A 6,000-nucleotide genomic window follows, 5' to 3' on the forward strand; every position below is an offset into this window, starting at 1 on the left:
CCAGTCTGACTGAGATTTTTGCAGCGTAGATGCCGACCCGCATTTTTAGGCACGAGACCGTGCTTTTGAAGGTACGCCCCCGTGTTTTTCAAAAATTATCATTATTTATTTATTTATTATTATTTTTTTTATTCAAGGCCTAGTGAAGGTCTAGGCCAGATCTTGTTTCCTTAATTTCTTATTTAAAAAGTTTGGAGGGTTAATACCTCCAAAACTTCTTTTAGTGGACCGTCGATGTATGGTTTTAAACGATGTCCATTTACTTTGAACTTCTGGCCGTTTGGATTTGAAATTTCGATTATTCCATAGTCAAAAACTGATTCAACTATGTATGGACCTGTCCACCGGGATTTCAGTTTTCCTGGAAAAAGACGTAAACGAGCGTTATATAACAGTACACGGTCGCCAGTTTGAAATTTTTTGTTTCCTTTTAAATGAGCGTTGTGTATACGTTTAGACTTTTCTTTGTAGGACCTGGAATTTTCATAGGCCAGTGTTCTTAGTTCCTCGAGCTCACGAATTTGATCTTCCCGGTTTGCTCCGGTGGACGTTAGATCAAAATTCACTGCTCTGAGGGCCCAGTAGGCTTTGTGTTTTAACTCTACTGGTAGATGACATGTCTTCCCGTAAACAAGCTTGAAGGGTGTCGTTCCTATGGGAGTTTTGTAGGCCGTCCTGAGGGCCCACAATGCGTCATCTAACTTTTCTGCCCAATTTTTGCAATTCATCCCCACACTTCTTTCCAAAATTCTTTTAATTCCTCGATTCGAGACTTCTACCTGCCCACTGGCCTGAGGGTGATATGGTGTTGCCAGTCGGTGATGGACCCCATACCGTGCTAGGACCTTGTTCATCAGAGTGTTACAGAAGTGGGTACCTCTATCGCTGATTAGGGCTTTCGGAGTACCGAATCTTGAAAATAACTTTTTTAAAAATCGTACAACTACTCGAGCATCGTTAGTGGGAAGAGCTTGTGCTTCTACCCATTTAGACACGTAGTCGACTGCTAAAAGGATGTATTTATTTCCGAATGAGTTGAGAAATGTTCCCATGAAATCTATTCCCCATACATCAAAGATTTCACAAATTTGAATGCCTTTTTGAGCCATCTCATTTTTTGATGAGATGTTCCCGGCTCTTTGACAAGCATTGCATGCTTGGATCTAAGTATTTGTATCTTTGTATATAGTGGGCCAAAAAAATCCTGCATCAAACACTTTCCTGACCGTGGTGGCGGTACCATGGTATCCGCCTGTTGGTCCTTCATGGCAGTGTTTGAGAATGTCTAAGGCCTCCTTGCCTGCTACGCACCTACGAATGACTTGATCATCAACTATCCTAAACACATATGGATCTTCCCAGAAGTAAAACTTAAGATCGGAGAAGAATTTCTTCCACTGTTGGTGGGTAAGTCATTTTCTAAGGATCCTATAGGCTAAGTAATTTGCGAAGTCGGCATACCAATGACTTTCGTCTTTCTCTTCTATGACTGCTTGACTGCGCATGAGAATTTCATGTGGGAAATTATCGTTGATAATTTCTTTGTGAAATTTGTCAGGAGTTGGACATTCTAAGCGCGAAAGGTGGTCTGCAGCTACATTTTCTGCTCCCTTTTTGTCCTTGACTTCGATGTTAAATTCTTGGAGTAGTAGAATTCATCTGATAAGTCTGGGTTTGGCATCCTGCTTGTTGAAGAGGTAACGTATGGCGGCATGGTCGGTGTAAACTATGGTTTTGGAAATAACTAGGTATGATCTAAATTTTTCGAAGGCAAATACTACTGCTAGTAACTCTTTTTCTGTTGTGGTGTAATTTTCTTGTGCATCGTTAAGAGTTTTACTAGCATAGTAAATTGGGTGAAAATGTTTTTCTTTGTGTTGGCCGAGCACGGCTCCAACTGCAAAGTCACTTGCATCGCACATGATTTCGAATGGAAGGGTCCAATCGGGTGTGGTCATGATTGGTGCATTGAAGAGTTTGTTTTTTAATGTATTGAATGATTCAATACATTCCTCAGAGAAGACGAATGGTGCGTCTTTTTCCAGAAATTTGGTCATAGGTCTTGAGATTTTTGAGAAGTCTTTTATGAAGCGGCGGTATAAACCTGCGTGACCTAAAAAACTCCTAATGGCTTTGACTGAAGTTGGTGGCGAAAGTTTGGATATGGTTCTATTTTGGCCTTATCCACTTCTAGTCCGTTTTGAGAAATCTTGTGACCTAGAATAATGCCTTCTTTTACCATAAAGTGGCATTTTTCCCAGTTGAGCACAAGATTTACTTCTTCACACCTAGCTAACATTTTGTCTAGGTTTTTCAGACAGTGATCGAAAGAGTTTCCAAAGACTGAGAAGTCGTCCATGAAAACTTCCATAGAGTTTTCGATCATTTCGTGAAAGATGGCCACCATGCAACGCTGGAAGGTGGCTGGAGCATTACATAGTCCAAATGGCATTCTTCAGTAGGCGAGGTTCCGTATGGACATGTAAAAGTAGTTTTCTCTTGATCCTCAGGAGCAATGGGAATCTGAAAGTATCCGGAAAATCCATCTAGAAAACAGTAGAACATTTTTCCAGATAATCGCTCAAGCATTTGGTCTATGAAAGGAAGTGGAAAATGATCTTTTCTTGTGGCGTCATTAAGCTTCCGATAGTCAATGCAAACTCGCCGGCTTATGATGGTTCTCATTGGTATTAATTCGTCCTTCTCGTTCATCACGACCGTCATTCCTCCCTTCTTAGGTACTACTTGAACGGGACTAACCCAATGTGAATATGAGATTGGGTAGATTAATCCGGCATCAAGCAGTTTGATTACTTCCTTCTTCACCACATCTTTAATGTTGGGATTGAGACGTCTTTGATGTTGGACCACGGGTTTGTATTCTTCCTCCATGAGGATTTTGTGAAAGGAGGGACTGATGCCCTTGATATCCATAATCTTCCATGTGATGGCCTTCTTATGGTTTTTAAGAACCTTAAGAAGTTCGTCTTTCTCTTCTTTAGAAAGGTGAGATGAAATAATTACTGAGAGTTGAGAATCTTTTTCTAGAAAGGCGTATTCGAGATATTTTGGTAGTTCTTTTAATTCTAAGGCTGGTGGTTCTTCGATTGATGGTTTTGATTTTTCATTGTTTTCAATGATTTCGTATATTATTTCTGACTTTTCGTAGTTATTGTTGAGATTTTCGTCTTCTAAAATGGGTTTGTTGAGTGTTTTGTCTAAGAGTTGTGTTTCTAATGGAGTAGTGATGGAGGAATCTCGCATATAGCAAATCACGATGGAGTCTATGATGTCAACACAATATAACGTGTCATCGTGCTGTTGCGGATATTGCATAGATTTTCCTATGTTAAAAGTGATTGCCTCGTCATTGACCCTGAGAGTGAGTTTGCCGGTGCAAACATCAATGATAGCCTTTGCGGTGGCTAAAAAGGGTCTTCCTAAAATTAGAGGTACACTTCTGTCTTCCTCCATGTCTAGAATAACAAAATCTATTGGGAAAACAAACTTGTCAATTTTGACAAGCATGTTTTCAACAATGCCCCGAGGGTATTTAACGGATCGGTCAGCTAACTGAATGCTCATGCGGGTGGGCTTTGGTTCTCTTATCCCTAGTTTTGCAAAAACCGCATAAGAAATTAAATTAATACTAACTCCTAGGTCAGCTAGGGCATTGCTAACAGATAAATTTCCTATGAGACAAGGGATAGTAAAACTCCCTGGATCGGTCATCTTTGTCGGTAGCTTGCTTTGGAGGACAGCTGAACATTCTTCATTTAGGGTGACATGCGAGAGCTCCTCCAGCTTCCTTTTGTTTGTCAGCACTTCTTTGAGAAACTTGGCATATTTTGGCATCTGAGCAATAGCTTTGACGAAAGGGATGTTGATATGGAGTTGCTTAAAGAGTTCTAGAAACTTCCCATACTAGGCTTCCAATCGTTCCTGCTTCAGCCTTCCAGGGTATGGAATAGGCGGAACATAGTTTTGGACTGGCTCCTTAGGCTGTACTGTGCTTGTTGGAGTCAGCCTTTCCTGTGTTTTATCAGAAGATTTTTTTTTTCATAACTGATTCTAAAGCTGGTGTGACAACAGTGGTTGTACCGCTCCTGAGTGTAACGGCGTTAGCTGTTGCATTCGGATTGGTGATTGTGTTGCTTGGAAGAGTGCCAGGTGGTCTTTCGGATAATTGTCGAGCAATTTGTCTGATTTGGGTTTCTAGGTTCTGAAGTGATGCTTGTTGACTTTTGAGATCGGCTTCATGTTTTAATAATACCCGCTGATATCAACGGCTCTTGAGTCGGCTTTCTTTTCTGCTTCATTTGTTTTGGTCATTAGTTGGATTAACATTTCCTCGATCTTGGAATAGCTCGGGTTTTAATGGCTACTAGAACTTTGATCTTGAAATTGAGGTTTAGGCTGGAAGGGTTGATTATTGCTCTTTTTTCGAATCCGGGTTAAGGTTGAGTGTTACCTCCATCTTTCCAGCTGAAATTCGGGTGGTTTCTCCATCCTGGATTGTAGTTATTGCTGAAAGCGTTGTTCTGTCGAGCGATGAAATCGACTTCTTCCATAGCCATGATGACTTGCTTACAGTCAATCGTCTTATGGCTTCCTCCACAAGTGTCACAGGTGAGTCTAGTTTTTATAGTTCGGCTTGAAGTTGTTCGAATTTTTTAGAGAGAGCTTCAAGCTGTGCTGTGACAAGAGTGTTGGAATCAACGTGGTGTATTCCTTTATGTGTAGGTGTAGATCTTGGTGGGTTGTAAGTAAAACTCTTCTTTGCGGCCTTCTCTAGGACTTCAAATGCTTCGTTAGGTGATTTGGATCCCAGGTCTCCACCAGCGATCTGGTCGATGGCTTGCTTGTTTTGACTGGATTGTGCGTCAAAGAAAGTTTGTACCTGTAACCATACGCTCAGTCCATGATGTGGACATCTTCTTAGAAGACTTTTGTATCTTTCCCATGCTGCGTGTAACGATTCGTCATTATCGGTCCGGAATCCAGTAATGCTGGCTCGGTATTTGGCAGTTTTATCCGGCAAAAAATATTTGAGGAGAAACTGTTCAACCATCTGGTCCCAAGTGGTAATGGAACCAGAAGAAAGAGATTCTATCCATTCTAGGTCTTGGCCCCACAGAGAGAAAGGAAAGAGTTTGAGTTTGATTTGATCTTCTGAACAGTTTTGGATTTTAAAGGTTCCGCAGATTTGTAGAAATCGAGATATGTGAGAAAGAGGGTCTTCGTCGAGGAGACCATGAAATTGAACTGAATTTTCCACCATGTGAATGGTGCTAGATTTGATTTCGAAGTTTTTGGTAATTTCGGGTGGAGCCACTCCATTGCCATAGCTTTTGAGAGTTGGCTTGGCATACTGGCTCATGTTCGGCTCATTGTTCTGGGCCGCCATCATTTCTTCGGTTTGATTTTCTCCTGATATGGTGGTGTCTACTGATTCGTCTTTGATTGCTTCTGCGGTTTGTGAAGTCCGTTTATGAGTTCGTCGACGAAAGAGTCGTTCCGGTTCAGAAATTGGAGAGACAAGCGCAGGCTCAAAAGTAGAGGACATACATGGGACTACATTAAAATTAAACACTAAATTAAAAGTTAGTTAAAGTTAGTCTAAGTTAAACTATAAGTTAGGCTAAGCTATTCTAAACTATCTAAGGTTTAAGTTAATTAAGCTAAAGTAAGGTAAGGTAAATAAAGGTAAAAAGTAGGCTAGCCGTAAAATTGTATATTTTAAAAAAAATAAAAGTTATAAATAAAATAAAATATAAGATAAAAATTTGTACGATTATTGACAATGATTAAATTAAAACTTGGATTGTTCTTAGAAACGTACCGTGTCCCCGGCAATGGCGCCAAAAACTTGATGTGTGCTGCGCGTGCGATTAAATAAGAAAGGATGAAATGATTTGCTTTTTCACAAGATCGTGTTTTAAATTTATAAAAGTGATTTCTACAAAGACTAAACACACACAAAATAGGCAAGTGTACCTA

The sequence above is a fragment of the Bidens hawaiensis genome, unplaced genomic scaffold, assembly GCF_021521415.1.
Source record: "Bidens hawaiensis isolate Kalapana, Puna unplaced genomic scaffold, B.hawaiensis_p1.1 tig00021378_1, whole genome shotgun sequence".
Classification (NCBI taxonomy): Eukaryota; Viridiplantae; Streptophyta; class Magnoliopsida; order Asterales; family Asteraceae; genus Bidens; species Bidens hawaiensis.